The following is a 24563-nucleotide window of genomic DNA, read 5'->3' as shown; positions in this document are numbered from 1 at the left end:
TTCTTAAGCAGGTGTTGTTTAAAAGAACACAGACTGGTTCTGAACAAACTGTAGTGATTGATGGAGGACAATTGTTCTGTCTGCTCCAGTGTTACCAGATAGGAAGCAGTGATGCTTCAGGGAGTAGCTGTATCACTCAATATTGCCATTTAAGAAGGAATGTATTCTTAATAAGCCAGAAGTGGCTTAATTTTTCTGTTATTTGGCATGTTGACATTCCTTCTAAAATCATCTTAAGGAAAGAATTCATGATCGGCCCTTACCAATCATGGCCTCCTAATAATCCCCATCTATGAATTCGCTTCATTACTGAGCATTCTGGCGCACTATGGCTGCCGTCGCAGCCATGTTTATTTTTTTGTTCTATCTGCTCTCTAATTTGCCTCATTGAACTACTTTTGAATTATTCATGGTTTTACTGCTTGATTGTAACCCATTGGTGCCAAGAAACAACTTATAGAGAGGTAATAAATATGGTATAAAAATATGATATAATACAATACATGATATCCAACCCCTCCTACTGCTCAATGATAGTGTCACGAACAGTTCTTTCCGGGCCCTATGCGGACGACGCGATCCAGAATAGTGAAGACACAAGGGGAAAAATATCATGCAGGAGTCAGTCAGGAGACAGGGGGGCGTGTCCATGCAGTGCTAGTGTCCGGGGGGAGTGAATCCAGGGCGAACAATCCAAGGGTAAATCCAGAGGAGGAATCCAAGACGAGAGGTTAAGTCCAAGACCAGGGGATCCATCCATAGTTAAAAACCAGAACCGGGTCGGGACCGGCGGGACAGGGAATCAGGACCAGGAAACTAAAACCATAACGGAGCCAGACGCAGCAGGACCCCGGGCTCTCACGACACGGAAATCAATGAGAAGCCAGGAGTGAGGTCAGCGTCTGGCTTTTAAAGGGGAACGGGAATAGGGAACAGGTGCAGAGAATGGGAAGGAACGAGGAAGGGCTGGAGCTCCCTTAAGAGGAGGGGTTAGCGATCGTGACAGTGCTTCATGAACCTTGTTTAACTAAGCCTAAATTCAAAATATTTGTTAGGTTTTCTGCAGACAGTTAAGATTTTGGCCAAAAAGACAAACATTATCACTGAAGCAACTTTATTTATATACATATTGTAATGTCAGCCTCCATGAATACAGCCACACAGGTGGTGATTTGTCAGAACCCAAGCGCAAGAGACCAGACAGTGAAAAGTGAAAGGTGATAATGAAATAATTGATTACTGTCCACCGAAACTACTCAGCCCAAGCCAGTCAGGAATGGGAAAGAAAAGAAATGGCACACTGGTCCCAGGAGAAGCTAGCTAACTATATCCCTAGCGAAAAGAGGCTGCTAAACACAGCCTCTCAGTCGGAAAAAGGGAGTCTCTTGTATGGGAAGAAACTGAATAGAAAGACCCCTGAAAAAGGTCCCAGAACGGGCTCTGAAGGGCAGCCCTCAAGATTGCCAGGGGTGGACGTCTGCAAACTTGTGGTCAATGCTGTGACCAGTGAAAGGAGTAAGCGTGGAATGGAGTGTGGGCTTGAAACTGAGGCTGCTGCATCAGGCGATGCGGAGAGCAGGCAATGAACTGAGTCTGGTGCGCCAGGCGACACTGGAGCTGAGGCTGCTGCACAAAGCGAAGCGCTGTCTTGAAGCCAAAACCGCTGCTAAACACTGTCCACCAGTCAGAAACTGGGAGACTCGGGCACAGGTGAAACAAAATGGAGGATTTCTTGGGAAGGAGCTGGATGGATTTGAAGGGCAGGTTTGAGGCCTCTGAGACTGCTCCGCAGAGTGAAGGCTGGCTGGAAGATGCTGAGACTGCTGTGCAGAGTGAAGCACTGTCTTGTTCAGCGGGAATATGTGGAGAGTGAAAGCAGTAGTGAGAATGAGGTAAACCCAGGGTAAAGTGAAAAGTAATGAAGTGCTATCAAAGCGGTGCCCCAGCTTTAAATAGAAAACCAGAAACTGAATAATAAGCAGGAAATTGCTAATTAACATGATCACAAAAAGGGGAGAGCAGTCAGAGCAGCAGACCCTGGAAAACCATGAGTCCTCGTGAGAATGTGACGGTTTCCCAGGGTAACTGCTAGCCGAAGAATCCCGAAAGACAGCTGTCATGATTCAGTCAGTGACATCAGGTACTTGTTCCACTATTGGAACACCCTATTGAACATAAGAATATAAGAAAGTTCAGATAAACAGATAAGACCAGTTGGCCCATTTTATTAATTTTCTTAGTTGGTAGCTAAATGATCATAGGCTGTTTCATGAACAATGTCAACATTTTGACAACATTGCGTTTTGGCTTGTTCCACAACTTTTATGTAGAAAGTGACTCTGCTCTCACTTTTAAATGCACTTCTCCTTAGTTTTCATTAGTGTCTCCTGATTTGTGTTTTACAGCTGATTCTGAAGAAATCCAATGGGCAGACTATGTCAATGTCCTTGAGGATATGAAATACCTGAATCAGGTTCCATTGTAATGTTTTCCATCCAAGACTAAAATGATTTTCTTAGCCTGTCAGTATAGGACATTCCTCTAAGCTTAGGAATGTATCTGCATGTTGTTCCCTGCTTTGATTACAGATTTCCAGTATAGTTTTTGTGACATGGTCACCAATATTTAACAAAATATTCTCAATGAGGTCTTTCTAGTGCATTACACAGATGATGTGCCAACATAAACATATGTTTTCATGAATTTCCTCTTCAAACTCAGTATTTCCCATATTATATCTATAGTTTGTTTTATTACCTACATATAACAGTACAGATGTCTGTGATACTCCCCCAATTAGGTCACCCCAGTCTGCATTATAATTCATATTTTAATTTAGTGGTCTGTAGCTTACTTATAGCTCCATGACCTTAGAATGTTTTTATAGGTCTGAGTAATAGAGGTTCCTGATTCTTCTAGGTTATTTTTCAGTGTCTTCTTGATTTATAATGCTACACCTCCACCTCACTCACCCACATTATCTGTTGCTCTGGAATCCTGTCTATTCTGAAGAAAGTTGTATTTATCACCAACATTTCTTGCATGTCTCAGTGATTCCATTACGTCACAGTGTATACTTTTTATAAATGCTTAAAACCTTTCATAACGTGTCTTTGGATCTTTTTAAAGGAAAAAACAGGATGAATAATTTTGAAATAAAGAAAACAACATCAACTAATACCTAATCTGAACTGTTTGTGTCAATCTAACACAACCTTTTTATACCTTAAAACTGATTGTTGTATACTTCTGCAGGCTGTTAAAAGGTTAGGTTGCTTCATGGTTAATTGCAGGGTGATATGCAATTAAGAGCCAGCAGCCATATCACCCTGCAACCCTGCAACTAGCAACCCGCTGATGACCTCCTGGGAAAAACTAAGGTTGGTGCTGGAAGAGGTGTTAGTGGGACCAGCAGGGGGCACTTACCCTGCGGTCCATGTGGGTCCTAATGCCCCAGTATAGTGACGGGGATACTATTCTGTAAAAAGGAGCTGTCTTTCGGATGAGAAGGTAATTTGAGGTCCTGATTCTCTGTGGTCATTATAGTTACCAGGGCGTTTCTTGAAAAGAGTAGGGATGTAACCCCGGCGTCCTGGCCAAATTTCCCATTGGCCCTTATCAATCAAGGCCTCCTAATAATCCCCATCTATGAATTGGCTTCATTACTCTGTTCTCCTCCCCACTGAGTGTGTGAGTGTTCTGGAGCACTGTGACTGCTGTTACCTCATCCAGGTGGATGCTGCACATTGGTGGTGGGGGGGAGTGGAGTGTCCAGAAAAGTAATGTATACAGTAAGTGTAAGCAACTATTATTATTATTATTATTATTATTATTATTATTATTATTATTAATTTCAATACTCTTTTTCATGAATTGGAAGAAATGCATCTGGATAGAATCAAATTAATATAATCTCAGCAACATGATTTAATTTGTTTTAAGATACAAAATCAAATACCTGTATGTCATCGTGTTACAGCTAAGTTTAAGTGGTAATATTAGAATGGTCATTTATGTGAACTTTATCTAAGACCGAAAATCTGTGATTTAGTCCTGGGGACAGTGAATAGAGGATCAGTTTCAATTAAACTGAGCCTACAGGGGGGAGAGTAAACATGGAGGAGCTCAGAGATGTATGAAGGAGCCAGATTGCTAAGAACCATGAAAGTAAGTAACAAGATCTTATATTGAATACATGACTTTATAGACAACCAATTAACTGACTTGTAGGAGTAATATGCTGCCAGGGTCTGGTGTGGGTAAACAGTCTAGCTGCAGAATTGTGAACATATTTCAACTTGTTTAGAAGAGAAGTAGGAGGCCCATAGAGTGAAGAGTTGAAGAAATGAAGCCTTGATGTTATAAATGCACTCAGGCACTCAGCATTGGACATTGATAAAAAAGCCTAATGTGAGCAATATTTATAAGGTGTAAGAAAGATGTCTTAATCAAATTATTCACATGTGGCTCAGAAGACAGGAGAGGATCAAGTGTGACTCATAGATTCGTGACTATGGCTGACACATGAGTGGGGAAACCATCAACCATTACTGTGAAACCCTTAAGTTTATCCAGATGAGATGTGTAACCTACCAGTAAAATTTCTGCTTTGTCATAATTTAGCTTCAGGTAATTTGATGTAAACCAGAGTTTGCTGTCACTGAAACAAGAGATAAGTGACAGAGGGGGAAGAACTGAGAAGGAAGACATTTTAACATAGATCTGGGCATCATCTGCATAACAGTGATACTGAAGACCTTGTTTCTGTATAATTTGGCAAAGAGGTAAGAGCAAAGGGAACAAGACTGAACTCTGAGGCACATGGGTGATTAACTGGGGCCATGGGGAATTTATCAGGACTAAGGGAGACAAAATACTTAATTTAATAGTTTTAATTAGAGCATTATGTATAATATCATGTTTGTTTTCAAATTCTGTGAATGGAAATAGTTAAATGAAAGTAAGCTTACTATTATACAGTATATCAAGTTAGGTTACAGCTCGGTAGTGGTCAATGATTTTAGGTTTTGTGCAAGAGTCAATGATAGATGCAAAACTACATCTGGACTTATGCAGAGTTTACTCCAAAGCAGTCAAAACACACCACTAATATTCTTTAAAGTCGATATTTATTAAGAAATTAAGTAATTCAGTTATAGTAGTTGAAAGTACTGCAATTTCCAGCTCTCCTAGATTTCTTTCAGCTGTACTCACAAAGATTGTCAGAAGGGTGTTTACTAAAGCAAATCTAAATTCATATAACTAAGCTGCTTTCTCAGATCTTTTAACCTTATTATGCTTTGGGTAGAAAAAATGCATTAAACAAAAGTTACCTCATGGGCTAAAACAAATCTGTCATCATATCTTTTTCCCAACCATGAGTCTTACTATAATAATGTTAATGTTATAAGCCTGTCATTCAAGCTTATAGAAATTAGTTGTGATGGAGGCAGAACAATTTCAAATGCTTTGGTATCTTTGGGTTTACCTGCCTGGTTTGAAGGGCCGCAGCCTGACCATGAGAACCATACAGTAAAAGAATAGCTCAAAACAGAACATTCCACACACACGAAAACATAAAAATCACTTTAGAGAAATCACAGCATTATAGCATAAAGACCATCATAAGCCCACACATAGGCCAGACAATGGCTTAGTCTGTTTTAAATTGAGGGCCATTGGCTTGGTCAGTAGGAAGTCTTAGAAGATCATAGCAATAGGAATATTAACAAAATTAAATACACATGAAAGAATATAATAGCATGAGAATATTTTCAAACAAGAGGAAGACAATCAGCCCATGCAGTTTGGTTTTTATATAATAATAATAATAAACTTTATTTTATATAGCGCCTTTAAAGGTGGCTTCTCAAAGCGCTTTACAGGATGACAATAACAATAAATAAGAAGACTACAACAATAAATAAGAAAATTTCACAAGACAGGACACAATTATAATTACAACAATACAACAATAACAATAGAGGAGACCGTGGAAGATGGTATTAAGAAGAGCAGAGGGGTGAAGAATGGAACCAGTTAAGTAAAGGCTTTTCTGAAAAGGAGGGTTTTGAGTCTGGATTTGAAGGAGTTTAGAGAAGGTGACTCTCTAATATCCTTGGGCAAGGAGTTTCAGAGCTTGGGGGCATAGCAGGAGAAGGCCCTGTCGCCCATACAATGTAGACGGGCTTGGGGGACAGTAAGGAGGGCAGAATTTGAAGAGCGGAGGTTGCGAGGTGGGGAGTAGGGCGATAAAAGTTCAGACAGGTATTGAGGTGCCAAGCCATGTAAAGCCTTGTAGGTGAGCATGAGAATTCTAAAGTCTACGCGGAATTTGACCGGAAGCCAGTGCAAGGACTCCAGGATAGGAGTAATGTGAACACTTGCACTAGATCTGGTCAGGATTCTGGCTGCTGAATTTTGGACATACTGCAGCTTGTTCAGAGTAGATTTAGATACCCCAGGGAGCAGAGCATTGCAGTAGTCAATTCGAGAGAATACAAATATGTTGATCAGCTTTTCAGCCACAGTTAATGATAGAATAGGGCGTAGTCTTGCGATATTTCTAAGGTGAAAAAAAGATGTTTTGACAGTATGCTGTACATGTGGGTCGAATGTTAAGCCAGAATCGAATATAACCCCAAGGTTTTTCAATTTTGATTGGAGCTCAAGTACAGAGCCATCTACAGACAGGGTTACAGGACTGGCTTTACGAAGTTGATGGGGGGTACCAATAAGCATGACTTCAGTCTTGTCACAGTTAAGATGAAGGAAGTTTTGAGTCATCCAAATTTTTATGTCAGAGATGCAATTAGATAGAATAGAGACAGCCACATCAGTGTCGGGTTTGGTATGGATGTATATTTGAGTATCGTCAGCGTAAAAATGAAAGCTGAGGCCATGTGATCTTAAAAGCTGACCAAGTGGGAACATGTAAATGCTGAAGAGCAAGGGGCCCAGTATTGAGCCCTGAGGGACACCAGACTTGACAAGACCAATTTCAGACCTGTACCCATTGAGAGAGACAAAGTGACAGCGATCAGTGAGGTAAGACTTAAACCATTTGAGGGCAGTGTCAGAGACTCCAAACACAGTCTCGAGACGAGAAAGCAAGATGTTATGGTCAACAGTGTCAAAGGCAGCACTGAGATCAAGAAGGATTAGTATGGAAAGAGAACCAGAATCAGAAGCTATTAGGAGATCGTTGGTGACTTTGACTAGGGCGGTTTCTGTGCTGTGAAGTTGACGGAAGCCAGATTGGAGGGGTTCGAAAAGGTTGTTTGTCATGAGGTGGTTATGTAACTGAAGTGTGACAGCACGTTCTAGAATTTTAGAGAGAAAGGGTAAGTTGGAGATGGGGCGAAAGTTGTTAAGATTGTCGAGAGCCATGTTAGGCTTCTTTGGCACTGGGGTAATAGCAGCAGTTTTGAGGACCGTTGGTACAATGCCGGTGCTCAAGGATTCATGTATTATATTGAGGACAATGGGACAGAGAGAAGAGAAACAGGACTGGAATAAAGTGGTGGGAATGGGATCTAAAATAGATGTGGTGGGTTTCATGCGCGTAACTAGTTTGTTTAGGGATGCTGAGTCAAGAAGAGAGAAGCTGGAGAGACGGGAACCAGAGAAGTTGGATGAGGAGGGAGGAGGTGTGGAAATTATATCCGTAGTGGAGAGAATGTGATGCCGGTTTTTAGTAGACAATCAGTAGATCATTGATTTGAGGGTCTCATTCAGCTATTTTCAAGAAGCAAATGTATCACTGACATGGCTTGGTAATGTTTAAAATTAAAACCCCATGATAAGTTGCTAAAATGTTTTATACATCAACAATATAGCGCAGAGGAAGCTGTTATGTTTCTTTTGTCACCCACATGCATTTTTAACAATCTGGGTCCTGCTTATGCTGCAACATCAAGCTGAGGTTTTCAAGGTCTTCAACCGTAAGAATAAAAGATTCTATTCCTTTGCCGCATTAAGCAGAAATATATCAGAAAAGAATGAGTCTTACAGCCAAATATGGGAACTTATTGCAGTAGATGAACACAGAAGAAAATCCTTTTGTTCCTCAAAATATTTAATACTCTTTTTTGTCCTGAACATCTTCACTGTTTTTTTATAAAACCATTTCAGTGACAGTACTAAAAATATCACAGCACTAATGGTGATCAGTGTAGCCACCCATTTGATAAGGCAGAGAAGTTCAGCTACACAGCAGATCAGCCATAGATTAGCTAAATTACTACACCAATTGATTAAGAGGCCATATTGCGCAATCCCAGAGTGGAATTCAAACAGGACACCAGTAACCTACTACTTACCCAGTAACAAGAGTTAATTAATTCCTAAGTAGTCATAACCCCAGTTTAATACCGCCTGTAACAGCAGTGTAACAGGTTACCATAGTGAGTCATCAGAAAACTCATCCAGAGAGATGATACTGGTCACCAGCACCACTCACTTTCCTATGAGGTTACCCATCCTGGTACTGATGAGGGCCACCTTTCCTTAGATCCTGAGACCCAATGCACTTTTAAACTACACCTCATCCTCACCTACTCTAGATCTTGAGTGCACTGGAGTCCTTCTTGGTTTCCGGAGCCAAAGGTTGGCCACGGATTACAAAGTCCAGTATGCAGTGCTAATGTGGATTACACAGTGACCAAACCATTTCTGCCAGGATATAATCAAATAAATCCTGAGTCATTCGAATGTATTTGTTGCAAAATGTGGATAACACAGAGAAGGTATATGGTGAAACAATGATACTGTTACAGCTGTAGGTGACAGTGGATGTGCCTCAAAAGAATCGAGAAACAATGAGTAGTGATTAGCTGCACCTTTTGTTTAATTGAAACGATCTTTTATTTAGAGTTTAAGAGTAAATTTCGGGAGCTCATACTGATTACTGATCTTTATTAAGTTGAAAAAGCTGTGGTCTAGCCAACTTTTTTGGTCTGTTATTGAACAGGGTTTGTGAGTGAACGACAAACTCTTGTGGGTATTAATCTCAGAAGCAGAGGTTGAAATCTGTATGTATCACATAAATAGGTGTGACTTCCACTGTTCGGGATAGTTTGGTGGGGTGCACTTGGGGAACCTCTATGCAAAATATAGCATTGTTTGGATCACTAGCCATAGAACAACATGTCAGACCTCTTTAAAAGCCTGTTATTAAGGGGAATCAAGTTGGAAAACATTTTACGCTCTGCAAGTAAAGGATGCTAGTTCTGTCTTAAATTGGGGATGTTAAAATACAAGTCTAAATACTGAAATATATTTAAGGTAAAACCAGAAATCTGTTACCTTTCCTTAATAGCTTTAATGACCACTCTTCTTGATAAGGTCACTACATGAAAGCAGTTTTTAGGGACAATAATTTTTTTAAGGCGGGTATTGTTACACATATAGGTGACTGTGGTGTCAATCAACAGTCCAGAAAGACATCATATAAGATCAGATCAAGATAGAACAGAACAGAGGAGGAAGAACAGACATCAACAGAGAGGAGAAAGGAGGAGACAGAACATATATTGTGTGCCATGCGAGAGATCCTTGTTCAAGAACACCTGAAAAGACATGATTGGAGCTAAGTTTTTGAACCTTGCTAAGAGAGCTTGCTATTCTATAGATTTAAGGAACTCGGATTTCCTAGGTGAAGAATCACTTGGTTAAAAACTGCCACTCCTGCTTAGTGGCTTCATTTAAGAATAAGGAGATAGGTTCCCATTTGTTTTGTGACATCTGAGTTTGCAGAGAGAGATTTAACCATAGATTGTATTGTACTTAGTTTAGAAGGCAGCTTACCTCTTATTCTGGCCTTTGTAGGCAATAAGAGTTGAATACTTGTTAAGAATCTGTGATTTTTCTTGGTAGTTAGGACTTTAGGCCTCTGAGACACCTAGTCTGTAAACTTCTACTATACATAGGGAAACCTGTGTGTTTATAAATATATGTTTAACCAAGTGTCTGAATTATTGCTCTTTTCACAAAAGCTGTGCCAGAGAACAAATAACTCATGTGCCTCTAACTATACTAACCACTTGGGAATATTTCTGGCAAAAATATATTAAGATTATTTAATTTACCTATTGATTTAACCTCCCAGTCATTCCCTGATTTTCTCAATTTCTGTAACCCCCATTTGTAACAATACAATATTTTTTTGTTTTATGAATTGCCTTTAATTTTTTAAATACTCTAGTTTCACTATTTAAGTTAAAATATTGCATGCACTGCTATAGCATTTTCTAGTAAGATAAATCTTAGAAGAATCATTTTATAGCAATAAGGTGAATCTTTCTGTTTATTTAACACATTTGTAAAAAACAGGATAAGTATGAATGCTGAAATAACAACTTAACTGCATTGCTCAACACAGGATGTCTAAAAAATGCCTCTGTCTGCACAAACCCTGGTGAGGAGCTGTATTACTTCGGAAGATGTATTTGTATAAAAAACATTTGAAAATTGCTTTAAAGCAATATCCAGTGGGTTTTGTAGAGAAGGAGGCGTCAAAATCTGGTTATTCCCAAAATGCTTGATAGGTGTTCCAGGTATATTGATGTTTATAATGGCATTTTTCACTAAAAGGTATTAATCTGAGAAAAACACAGGATGTAAAATTGTACTGTGCACCCACAGAGTGCACAGTACAAAAGACAGAAGTACTATGCAATGCCCTTTCTTTTATTCTAAGAACTATAATACTGTATATCATTACCTAAAAAACAATACCTATAAAACAAAAATAAAAAATAGTATTCGCAACGGGGACACACACTCGGAAAAACAAATGAACAAATGGACCCTAGTAACCCAAAACCAATGTTCAAAACAGTATTATTCCCCCAAATCAACTCTATCCAGTTACCTGGCTTGATTTTTTTCAGCACAGCGAAGAGACAAAACTCTGTAGTCCCTCGATTGCCAAAGGTGTTCATTCCAAACCTGAAAGTCTTAAAAAATGTTGACCATAATGTTTCCCCCAGCCTGTCTTTATGCAACAAACACATAGAGTAGAGGAAGAAAGATCACCCCTCGTCTCTGTGCCCTCTCCTGTGTTCAATGGTGCATATATTCTCTCCCAAATCCTTAAAAAAATTAAAATGCTGAGTCCCCCTGGCCAAGGCTTATATATACTGTACTGTTCTGGACCAGAGCTCCAGGTCTGAAATGATTGGTGGGAGTGTTCTAATGATCGAAAAGACAGGCCGAGCAAGTGCGTGCTAATGATGGAACTGACTTGACCAAGTCTAACAATGCTTTGTCCATTCTTCTTTTCATCCCTTCACTTCCTCTTTAGTCCTTCTAGTATAGACTATTCTGCACCACCAACATGTTATCATGTACTGCGGGGAAATTAACATGTGCCCTGGCGAACGGTGTGTCATTCAATCTTTGTCGATTGCGAGCTGTCCTCCTATTTCTGTCAGGAAGGCTTGGAAACCTTGATTAAATGAGAAGGTATACAGACAAAGAAAAAAAGATCACACAAAATCTGTCAAAGATTTTATATGCAAAGCCAATAAAGCCCCCAAACTACTGCCCTACTCTCCCTTTTTGACACTCCATGGCATAGATTAATGGTGAAAAATAATATTATTGTTGATCTCCACAGGCAACTAGTCTCATTTATCTTTTATTCCATCTTTTAAATGAATGAAAATCTCCCTTTGAGTTTGTTTCTGTACCTAAAATAAAAAAAATACAGGCGATTTGAGAGAGGAGATAGGAATGCTTTGAAGGTTTATATCTAATGCTTTTGACATTAGTCTGCTGGCTGCAATGCCACCAGAGCATCTGTTTCTGGCTAAAGAGCTGGTCATGGAAAATACCCTGGCAGCTGCAGAAACTTCCTCACACAATGACACAGCTGCTGGGATATCGATCCCCCTTCTCTTCTGTTTTTCACTGTAGACTTTTGGCAGTAGTTGCCTCACTCTAGTGCTGTTACAGCTTTTCATTGATTTTTATGGCTGTTAGATGATAAATTTAGCTTTAAAACCATCTATTATCTAAGTGTGTATCACTCTGTGTTAGGATTGGTTTTTGCTGTTGTTTTACAAGTCTTTGTCACTGCTGGGCAATCTACCCCAGTGAACTTTGTCATAGCCAAGAGACTCTCAACCATAAAATATTGAGAAAATAATGGAAATGTGAAGGTCTAAACATTAATCTTGTAACTCATAAACATTATCTCAGCAACTCAGTACTAAAATTCATCCCTGTTTTATCTTGCCCTGCTTTATTTTCTTATTATTAGGAGTGTTGCAGGTTTGGATGCAGATCTACATGCAGATCTACAGGCTATGGATAAGTAAACAGTCTGTTTTGTTTCTGTCTTTCAAGTGCATATGTCAGACATTTAAATCAAGTTTTTGTAGAGCCTCTTGGGTTCTAAGTATACATCCCTGCGGTTAGGCTCTGTGATGTGGAAAGCCTGAACTAGTTAAATTGAAAGTATGACTGAGTTAAAATTTTGGTGAATTCACAATGAATCATTCCACATGTTGCCCAGTGGTCAAAATTGTTGTGCCAAACCAATTCTCTTTAAATCTGTCAATAAAGCTTAAAATATTCAATGAAGAATGACATAATGCCTTTGGCCATTTTGGTTTTTATTTGCTGCTTATTAAGAAAATGAATTAAATTACAAGCTTAACAAACTGTACAGCTTTAATTATCCTCGCCTCAAAACCTATAGTTATTTTCTTGGAATATCACCAGCAATTTCACATAGAAAGGCCAAAGCTCTAAAGCTGATGTTCTCAGATGTACTTTCTATCCAAGGTAACTTACACTCACACACTCCATACTGCATAGAGTGGGACCAGTTCAGTCCATCGCTGGGCAAACACACAGCTTGTGAACATAGAGATGCAAAATTCAGTTCAAGAAGCTGTTCAAACACTTCAAACACTGATTTAAAATATGGTTAGGGGGTGCAGTTAAGATTGACACTGTTATGCTGTGGTCCCTGGTGTTTCAGGGCCCTGGCAAATGACACGCAGAGCACAGGTTTTCAGATGAACCTCAGGACGTCTGAAAGACTTCAATGAGTGATGATGAAGAAAATGATGCAGGCTGATGGGAAGGGTGAGAGGAGATGATAAAACAGGAAGAAAGGCTGCCTTACTGCACCAGAGTGGCTGACTGGGAAAGGAGCTGTCAGAATGAAGCAGAGGCTCCCACAGGAAAGAAAGACTGTCTGCAAGCAGCAGTGGAGAAGGCTGGTAAGCAAAAGACTTTTAGGGGGGGACAGAGAGTCAAAAAAGAAAAAGATTAAAACACAAGCCAGGAGAGAATGCAGCAAGGGCAGTAAGACCAGACTGATTCAGTGCTCATGAGGAAAAGTGACAGCAAAGCTAGCACTAGCTTAATGTTGGAGCACTGAATTAGCAGGGAAAAAAGCCTTAAACAGCCTGCTTAATTCCCTGATTGATTGTAAGATTGACTGCCTGAATGAAAGACAGACAGTCTTTTGGAAATGAGAAATCTTCCCGACTGCATTTGCCCAGGTTCTGAAGGTGGCTGAGAGCCCATGCAAATGTGTTGGTTGCCCGTAGCAAAATTGTGCATAATGAACATGCCAGAAACATACTAATCATGTCTGTGCATATGGCTGGTAGAAGATCTTAGTCACTTACAAAAATCTATTAATTTTTACAACATGCAGAAAAATATTAAAGTATATTTGGAACATTTAATTAAATATGGGTATAAATATGTTTTCCTGTATATTTTATTACATATTAATATTTTATGACTTTCCTAGCACCTCATAAGATTCTGCATGTGTTCTATTTTGACCTTTACCATAACACAGATATAATTTGGCTCCAGCAATGGTCAAATTATAGTGATTTCCCTTTTATTGATTGTGTAAAAGGATCACAGTGGCTGTGGAAGTAAAATCATGCAGTATATATTCCTCTTTGTGGAGGACATGTCTAACCCATATACTGTATGTTTTCACAAGGATATTAAATGTATTTTCGTTTCTGATGTTTCAACTTCTATTATTTTTCTTGTGTGCTACAGGACTCTTTTTTCAGCACGACATAAAGATCCATTACAGTCTAATTTCATACAGTTATCCTATACCTTCTTCAGATATTGAAGCAAAATGGGATGTAATTAATGCAACAGAATTTTGTGAGGTCTTTGTGAAACAAATTGTCAAAATTCTTATCACAAAAAGAGGTTATAGACCTTATCAAAATGCATGCGTCACTTATGTAGAGATGGAGACCTTTTGAGAAAACATACTGTAGGTGAGTGACACAAAAAAAGTCCTTAAGAAAATGTTGTCCTTTCATTGTAATTTCTAGAAATGTACGGAATAATCAATCAATCAATCAGTTTATTTTTCAAATGCACAACAATACAGCGTGCAGCAGTAGTTGCTGGCAATGAAATGTCTTTTCTACGAGCTCACTGGGGGAGAGGGATAAAAATCACAAAATTAAAGTTACACAATAAGGTTACATATAAAGAGCGCAATAGAAATTGAATAAAATAAACTCAGACAAAACTCAATATAAATAGACATGCTATATGTCCAGGGTATATGTAATATATTATATCCAAGTGGTGCAGTATGCTGAATACAATGAAAACTGCATGTCCGTGTAGCCATTTGTGTTTGGTAATTTGCAACAATCTCTTTCAAGAAAATATGTTTGAATATTATGCTCTATTATGAAATATATTGATATATGATATTATGAAAAATAATGTTTCCCCAGCAGACTTTTTAGTGTCAGCAAAAACTGTTTTCATAGTAGTATAACTGAAGATTTTGAGAGAGTGTCTGAGTACTGATTTTCTGATAAATAAATTTATACAATTTTAAGATGATTTTACATAAAACATATAGCAGAAGATGAGCCCACTTTTTTGAATGGCTATGATAAGGCACAGCATGTTTTACCTGTTTAGATGGAAATAAGTGCACTTTAAGCTATCAATTTAAATGATACATTTATTAGACTAGTTTTCAAGGGCTTTATAAAAATGACGAATGTGGGACAGGCGTGAACAGCTGTTTTCTCTCAAGGTTAGAAATGTTAAATGCTCTACTGTGCAGATTGTGTAGACAACTGTTTAAAATAAATGTCGAGCTTGGATGGAAAGAAACCCAAGACCTGAAGAACTGAGTTTCATACCGCACCTCATACCATAACCACATCACTCGTCCTGGTGGCACTAAACTGGATTTTTTATTGTCTACAACCATTGGATCTTCAGCAATTTTTGTCTTTTTTGTTCGGGATTGTTTTTTTTTACTTGTGGGATACAAAAGTGCAACTTCACCACTGTCATAATTTATGTTAAAATCTTAAATGTTGCAGTATAATAATTATTCATAAATAATTTCACAAATTTCCCATTATTTTTAAGTTCATACTCAATATGATCTATATAGTGTTGAAAATTCCTGTAGAAATATTTTTAATTTTAGTATTTTGACAAAACTTGTTTGTGTTAATCATTTTAATGTGTAACGCATACGGCTGTCAGTGGTGTGTTAGAGCCGGCTTACCAGAGCGGTGACACCCTTCCCTGTAATAGCAGGACCACAGCTGCTAGGCTGGGGAGAGATCTCTCTTTAGCTCAACAAGCTGGATCCCTGTTGAGTGACGCTGGAGTCCTGGGTTCGAGCCCCTGAGGGTGGGGGGCCGACCTGATGCGGCAAGGGTGCCCACCTGAACCCTGTTGCGTTACATTGGTGTTAGAAGCGGGGTGGGATAGCCCTTCACCGAGGATGGCAAGTTAAGTGGGGGAGAGTGTAACGCATACGGCTGTCAGTGGTGTGTAAGAGCCGGCTTACCAGAGCTGTGACGTCACTGCCCTTCCCTCTCTTTAGCTCAACAAGCTGGGTTGAGTGACGCCGGAGGCCCAGGTTCGCGTCCCCCACGGTGCGGGGCCGACCTGTGTAGGCAGAAGGCAAGGGCGCCCGCCTGAACCCTGTTGCGTTACAAATGCAAGATTCATATGTATAATGGCTTTATATATTATACAGTAGATAATAAAGAAATGAAGAAATAACCAATGTTCAGAATAATAATATTTTAATAATTACACAACATTTCAATAATTATACTCAGAATTAATGCTTAATAGTGGAAGGATGGGTTAAGAAGGAAGATCAAAAACAAATGCATTATGATTTCATATTACAGTATATAACAGAAAATTGCATTTTGTTTAAAGTAAAATTATTCATTAAAATAGTATGATAAGTGTTTGTAAGACTATTTCTTCCATCCATCCTTTTTCTAGTCTTAATATTTTATTCAAAACTTGAATACTGAAACTGTAGACTAGTAAGGGAAAGACAAGACACAGTAAATGTCATCAAAAAGATGTTGATTTCATAAGTATACCTATTTATAAGTATAAATAAGCAGACCCAGGAACTTGGTTGAAGCCCATTTTGTCATTGAAACAACACATTGTCACGCCCTCTACAGCTAGAGGGCGCTCCTACTCTGTCCCATTCCGAGTTTCCCTGTGCTTTGCTTGTCCTTCCGGTGTGTCTTTGTGTGGGGCTATGTATTTCCGAGTCACCCTTTCCTCCTCTCTCAGCATTGAGAGTTCAGATGTCTTGAGAACCTCCTTGCACCAGGTCGACTCCTCCATGGCCTGAGGGCCTAGGTTTCTACCTGACATCGTCTGACCTCCTGAGCCCGGGCTAACTATTTTGCCGCTATGCATAGGGTCTTTTTTGCTCTCCTGGCCCTTCCCGACATCCGTGACACAAGTCTTTTGGGGTAAGTCTCTTTCAATGATGCACAACAGCTTGATGCAATTTTTGCTCTTTCTTCTTGGCAGATTTGCTCAAGCTCTCTCAAGTTACTCGGCAATCAGTTATGCATAGTAGTTTTCAATCCATCCATCCATTTTCTGACCATCTTATTCAATGGAAGGTTGTAGGGAGGCCTGGCCTGGACAGAACACCAGTCCATCACAGGGCACACACACACAGACACAAACCCGGGAAACACACACACTCACACCAAGGCCACTTCAGTGGAAACTGTAGAACCAGGTGGAAACCCATGTGAACATGGGGAGAACCCACAAACTCCGTGTAAATAGCACCCCAGGAAATGAACCCAGGACCCCATCACTGCAAGGCAAAAAAAGCTAACCACTGTGGTACCATGCTACCCAAGACTGTTCAGTATGTTTGTGTTTTTAAGGAAAAGAAGATCAATTCATATTTTTGGTCATTTTAGGTCACTTCTTGCAAAAAGAAGTGAAGTTAAAAAGGATATAAGTCTCTCTTACCAAGCTATTTGTATATACACAGTATTTAGTATATTATAATATGTTTATTCCATGCTGAAAAGAGAAGAGAAAAAACACAACGTTTTGGCTGTGAAGCCTTCTTCAGGTTCATTTCAGGCTTCATTTTCACACCTGAAGAAGGCTTCACAGCCAAAACGTTGTGTTTTCTTCCTTCTCTTTTCAGCATGGAATACATTTATTTACTTGTTCCTTTGCAGACTACACATGCTGACGCAGCTAACCACCTGAACTACTTTAGTATATTGTATATTTATGTGCTAGTACAGTATATTTAATATACTCTATATTATACTCTATATTATTAGATACACCCTGTATAACATGCACAAAATATTGACTTTGTTAATAGTAGCTGCTATTGAATATCACTGTGTTTACATTGGGTAGTATTCATTTTTTTATCATACCGGATTAGCTCACAGATTTTGGTTGATCTCAATTATCACATCAGCTGAGACGTAAAAACATTTATTAAAATCATATGTTTCAAAATATAGACAAGGACAGCTGATTGCAAATTTCTTTGTGTTGTTTTTTTGTTGTTTTTCTATTGCTCTCCTTCGTTAGATCTCATATTTTTTATGGTCTCTAATTATAAAGAGAAATGTGTCAATACAATACGTCAAATTCCAGAAATTCTGTTTATATAAAAAGGCAAATCAAAACAATAGCTGAAGAGCACAGACACCCAAAATCAGAACACTATGAAAACACATTTTATCACACATGATGCCAATAGCATGCTATTTAGATGTTGCAGTGGAAAAAAAACCCAATCACAATCTAAAATGATTCCATGTTTCAAATTTCTGAATCAATATCCAGCACTATATAAAACAGAGAAAACATAACTCTTATTAAAGAAATATTGTTTTGTTTTAGTGTAGCTTGGATACTATCTTACCTGCAATTATGTTTCTCATTAGTTTTGTCCTTTCAAATTTCCTTTCTGTCTAATAAATCTACTCTTTGATCTTTCAAAAAGCCACTCTTCCCATACAGGTTCTATTGTATCCACTGCTGACCCAGATATTGTTTTTTCTAATTTTCTATAACTTCTAAACATCTGCTTTTTATGACAGAATAGCTTATTTTCACCAACCACAATTGTAATATAAAATTGCATTTCTCTTCTGCTCACCACCTGTGATGATTTTCTGAGAGAGTATACACGATTAGTGCCTCAACATCCAAGGGTTTCTGAGGACTAATGCTGAGGAACAGTAGGCCTAAAAAATGCTACATATACTGAGACTGTTTAGTACAAAGACCAGAAGTAGCTAAATATGAGAATCAGATGTGAGTGTCTTCTATTATCCATTAAACTTATAGGTAAGAGTAGACATTTTTTGTGAAGTGACCTCAATGATGGAAGAACCCAATTCCCTATTATCTGAGCATTAGAAAATAGAGCAAAAAGCCATATGGAAGAAACTTACACGCAATAAGTAGTTATGTGCAAAATGAAGAGATATTGTGCAATTATAGGGCCTTAGGGTGATTGTGGGGGGAATAATAAGGTTAAATCATTGAGGTAAATTAATAAAGTAAATGAAGTAAACTTACAGGTTCTAGTAAGCTGTGTTGATTCCTGTAGGATTGATGTAATGAAAAACACAAATACATGAAAAATACAAACACAGAAACTAATATGCAATGAAAATGCAGTAACCTAATTGTATATCACATTATAATTCACTGGCCACATGCATAATGTTATTTGCAGTTTAAGGAGCACATAGGTTTCTTTATATTTAGATAAGAAAATATTGAGTTCAACCCATGTGAGGTACACCAGGTGCTCGCTGATTGAGTTCAAACTGCAAAACTGAATTGATTAACATCACTTTATTAACCCTTACAATTTCTTGCATTAGGAATTATCTTTTCGCATACCCCAGCTTGCTCTCCATGAGACACACAGATAGGGAGAGAGCCTGGGGTCAGAGCACAGGGTCTGCCATTGTACGGCACCCCTGGAGCAGTTGGGGTTAAGTGCCTTGCTCAGGAGCCCAACGGAGTAGGATTCCTCTGCTGGCTGTGGGATTTGAACCAGCAACCGTCTAGCCACAGGCACAGATCCTTAGCCACAGAGCTAAAGCGATTTTAAAACAAAGAAGTGTGAAATTATTAAATGAAAACAAGAATAATGAAGATATTAACCAGATATAACCAGATATCATTAAAGTAATCAGTATTACCTGGTACGTACTGCAGTGATTAAACACAGACTGTCTGTGAGAGATGTGCTTAGTAATGAAATGTTCCATCTGAACAAACAGCAGACTAGTCCAGAGAAAGTCAGAAAACCAGCTCTGTAAGGGACAGGCCATGTCCTGGAAGGCAGAAGGCCACCACACTGGCACAGGACTGTCACATCTGTGTGATCCATCTGTGTAATTGTTTTCAGACTGCAGTGGTTACAGCACGAGACATTCTGGGAAGAAATAACTGTCCCATCAGCAGAATGAATGCTACTGGTTGTCTGCTGTTTGGTAATGATTTGACACAAAAATGCCTTTGGTGTTGTTTGTGGGCAGCCTAACAACTCAGCAAGACATGAACAAAGTTGTTGAGCCAACAGTTTCCGTTACTGCAAGTCAATGCAGAGGTGTTGCTTTCCCAGCAGGACACAAAGCATTAAAATTACAATAGCATGACCTGAAGAAAACAACCTAAGCAGTTGGCACGACAAGTTTCTATTTAGTCCAGTAGAATATCAGTAGACCAACTTGCCAATGCCATTACAATGAGACAAGTGAGACTAGCCAGCTTCCCCCATCAAGGCTGCAGCTGCACAGAAAGAGTGACATAATGTTCCAAGGCAGTCTGTGCAGAGGCTGACCAGGACAACACGTTAATGCCGCAAGAAATGTGCCTCTTCAAGGAGGATTTCTTATGATGTTGTCTTTTTAACAAAGTGACACATTTCATAGGGAAAATGTAGCTCAGCTTCATGGTATCTTATAGATGGATTTTTAAAAAGGAGACAAACTTAAAAGGCACAGAAAGGTTGTATTCCAATAATTGCAAATTACTCACAAAATGCAAGACACACATTCTGTTATCCACAAAATGTTTACAAAGAGTATAAAGTCCCCAAGTCCAACCCTTTTATAGTCGAAAAATACTTGCACTCATCCCCTCAAAGATGTAGCAGCTATAGGGCAAACTAACTAATGTCACAATGGCTTAAAAATATAATACAGGTTTCTACACAACATAAGACCCTTCTCAGCCCAGTCTGCTTTCTCCATATGCCAGCAGCCATATCAACCTGCAACTCACAACTGCCAACCCACTGAAGCTAAGCAGGTGTGAGCTTGGTCAGTACTTGGATGGGAGACCTCCCGGAAAAAACTAAGGTTGCTGCTGGAAGAGGTATTAGTGGGGCCAGTAGGAGGTGCTCATCTGATGGGCTCCCAGGGAGAAATGATGGCAACCAAATTCTCCTGCTCTAGTTTTTAATCCTCCATGATTTCACTTCCCGAAATGCTGTAAGAACATCACAGTAAGTCTCTCCCTTCCTCACAGTTATTTTTATATCTCTTGAAATCCATCTCCACCTTTGCAGCTACTCATTATTCCATTCTTTACTGAACCATGGGGTCCAAACTTCCTTATCCTACGGGCAGGGGGTTGGTCCTCAACCAAGCAGGTTAACCCAACAGTCTTCATAACTAACTTTTCAACAAACATTTAGAGCACACTTTCTGACTAGGTGTTGTAATTCCTTTCCTAAGTAAAAGTAGTCACACAGGTAGATCCAAACTATCTTGAAAACCTTATTTTTCTGATACACAGAAACATTTTCAACCCCTGTTTGCGAGAGTTGATTAACTGCCACAAGTATCCGCCTTTATTCGGTCCCTCAGAAACCCAGAGACAAACGTGTGCTACAAAAAGAAGACTTATGCTTCTTTAACTCCATTAAAACAGAGGTAAGAGGTATCAAACAAGAATAAAATAGTCTCTTAATACAAAGATGAACTCAGGCTTTAATTAAAAATAACCTTTGTACAGCATCAATAAAAATATGCCATTATAATTCTAATAGTCTTCAGGTTTAAAAGCTCAAAAAACGGCAAGATAACCATGAGTGTGGCACAAATGTGTAGAAAAATACACTAATTGTTGTGTAGTAGAACAGACCAGCTGATAGCCAGATCCAAGTGTGATGGCCTGGACAGTAAAGTCTAGTTATTACAGCACTACACTTGTGAATCATGGCAAACTGACACTACAGAGCTGCCTGTGATCAGCTCCCGGATCTTCACTTGCTTCCCACATCCTAATGTGTTGTTTCAGCAGGACACCATACATCCTTGTGCTGCTCATGCAACACCACTTTCTTGCAAGAGGAGAATATAACAGTTATGACATGAGATGGCCTATTTGTCAGAGTCCAACCCCATTAAGGATTTCTTTGGATAAGCCAGGATCACGAGACCATTGCTCAGCCACATAATTATACGGGCTGTACGATGGAAGCAGGACAAAGACCATGCAACCTTGGGCATAGCATGCATTGCAGGTTTTTGTATTGTTTCCAACAGTGGCCACACTCACTAACAGCCTGTGATTTTCACAGTAGACCCCTGCTGATCAACCTTGTTGTTGACAAATGTTAATCAGCATATTGAACTAACCTGTCATATCTGTTTAATAAAATATCAGTGCACTTGCTAAAAAAATGATATTTTCATTATCCTAATAATAATTTTGTGAATCTGTTGCTTACTGTAAATAATAGATAATTTTCTTCATTGATGATTAGAATATTAATACCAAAAGGGAAGATGTCTCAAATATTCTGGTTTCAAGACATTCCCACGTATGGGAGTAATAATCAGTCTCCAAAACCATTTTCATATTCCATGCCAGTTATATAGAGATTGCCCTGAACTTAGACACCAGAGACACGTGGCCCATGTGGCAGGAAAAACTACAGGACTACTCCACATGCCAGTGACGGCGATGTCTCCCTTCCGGATGCGCTGAATGACTTTTATGCGCAATTTGAAGCACTAAATACAGTGTCTGCGAGAAAGACCATACCTCCTCCTGATGATCAAGTGCTTTGCCCGTCCTCAGCTGATGTGAGGAAGACACTAGAAAAAGTTAACCCACATAAGGCTGCTGGACCTGACAATATACCTGGTCACATGCTCAAGGTCTGCTGATGTTTTTACAGACGTTTTAATATCTCCCTGTGCCAGGCGGTCATCCCTGTATGTTTCAAGACCACCATGATTATACCAGTGCCAAAGAAGTCTACTGTGCCCTGTCTCAATGAATATCGCCCCGTAGCACTCACACCAATTATCATAAAGTGCTTCGAAAGGCTAGTCATGGGCCACATTAAGTCCAGACTCCCCACCTCTCTGGACCCCCCTCCAGTTTGTGTATCGTCCTAACCAGTCTAGTGATGATGCCATATCCCTCGCCTTTCACCTTGCCCTGTCCCATCTGGATAAGAGGGACACTTATTAAGAATGCTGTTCATTGACTTCAGTTCAGCATTCAACACAATCATCCCCCAGAAACTGATAGAAGAACTTCCTTGCTGAACCCTAACACCTCCTTCTGTAACTAAATTCTGGACTTTCTGGCTGAGAGACCTTAGACAGTCCGGATTGGAAACAACATCTCTAGTACCACCATACTAAACACTGGAACCCCCCAGGGCTGTGTACTCAGCCCGCTCCTGTTCACGCTGATGACTCATGACTGCACTACTAAACACAGTGCAAATTACATCATCAAGTTTGCTGATGACACGACAGTGGTTGGCCTCATTAGTAACAACGATGAGGCACCATACAGAGAGGAAGTGGAGAAACTAGCAGACTGGTGCTGATCACTCCCCACTGCACATAAATGGTTCCCCTGTGGAGACAGCTAGAAGTACTGAGTTTCTTGGTGTGCATATAAAAGATGACCTCACTTGGACCATCAACACCACCTCCCTAGCTAAAAAAGCACAACAACGTCTCCACTTCCTGCGGCAACTGAGAAGGGCAAACCTTTCACCCCCCCATACTATCCACATTCTATAGAGGTACCATTGAGAGCATCTAGACAAACTGCATCATTGTTTGGTTTGGGAATTGTAAGGTCTCAGACCGCAAGTCCCTGCAACGAATTGTCAATACAGCAGGAAACATCATTGGAGCCTTCCTATCCATCCATTCAGGACATCTACCACAAATGCTGCACACACAAAGCCTCCAGTATTGTGGACGATCTCTCCCACCCCTCCTTCAACCTCTTTGCCCTCCTGCCATCTGGTAAAAAGTATTGCAGTATACGGGTCAGCTCCACCTGACTCAGTAACAGCTTTTTTCCACAGGCTGTCAGGCTCCTCAACACCCTAGTACCTACTGCACCTACTCCAAATCTGGAATAAAAAAAAAAGTTATTTTTGCCTAATGTCAGGCATACTGTCTGATGTATTCTTTGCACAATTCTTTGCACAATCCTGTAAAGTAAATTGCACTATGCACATTGCACTTTATGTACCCTGGACCCTGTACCCTGTCAGAAATGTCTAAGTCTACATTCTCTGTAGCATTGTCTTGTCAGTGTCTGTATTCGCACCGTAGACCTGGAGAACGATATCTCACTTGTATATGGCTGGATATATGGCATATATATATGGCATATACATATACTTGTATATGGCTGGATTGACAAATAAACTTGAACTTAAATCATACCTATAATGTTAGACAAGGAGAACATTCAAGTCCTCTTTGACACAGGACATAGCAAGAGTCCATAACATTTAGAACAACTGCCCAAGGCATTTGCAAGGTTTATATATATATTCTTACCAAGTATGTCCTTTTTCCTAATGCAACATTTATAGTAACATGAGAGGTGATTTGTGGCTGTGTCTGAGCAGTAAAACCCACCTTGAATGAATGTGTTTTACTGAGCTGAGGAATAAAGATACTCTGGCATCTCTCTGCTCCACTCCCTGGGGGGCTTCAAAACTGCACTGAACTGCACTGTGACTTCTTGCATACCTTTAATTACACAATATATTGTAAGGAATGTTTTTGAATTTGAAGAATGCATTTGTCTGAGGATTTGCAATCAAATGCTTCTCTCAATCTGAAGACGGATACTAATTTGTGCAAAAATCTCCAAAAATTTGTACCAAAATCTGTATTTGAATCTACAAGTTGAAGTTGTATAATGTTAATGTGATTACCTATTTTACTTTACATATTACAGTA

At 39.4% G+C, this 24563-nt stretch overlaps 1 long non-coding RNA gene across 1 annotated transcript; it reads left to right on the top strand.

Moving 5' to 3' along the window:
• Nucleotides 1-13040: 13040 nt before the first annotated feature.
• On the top strand, nucleotides 13041-16053 carry LOC138225996 (uncharacterized). The gene is made up of 2 exons (XR_011184330.1): nucleotides 13041-13235; nucleotides 15872-16053. It is a non-coding gene; the product is annotated as an uncharacterized lncRNA (long non-coding RNA).
• Nucleotides 16054-24563: the final 8510 nt, after the last annotated feature.

The sequence above is a fragment of the Lepisosteus oculatus genome, chromosome 2 (genome assembly GCF_040954835.1).
Source record: "Lepisosteus oculatus isolate fLepOcu1 chromosome 2, fLepOcu1.hap2, whole genome shotgun sequence".
Classification (NCBI taxonomy): Eukaryota; Metazoa; Chordata; class Actinopteri; order Semionotiformes; family Lepisosteidae; genus Lepisosteus; species Lepisosteus oculatus.
The sequence above is the reverse complement of the archived record's forward strand: the minus strand, read 5'-3'. Positions and strand labels throughout refer to the sequence as shown.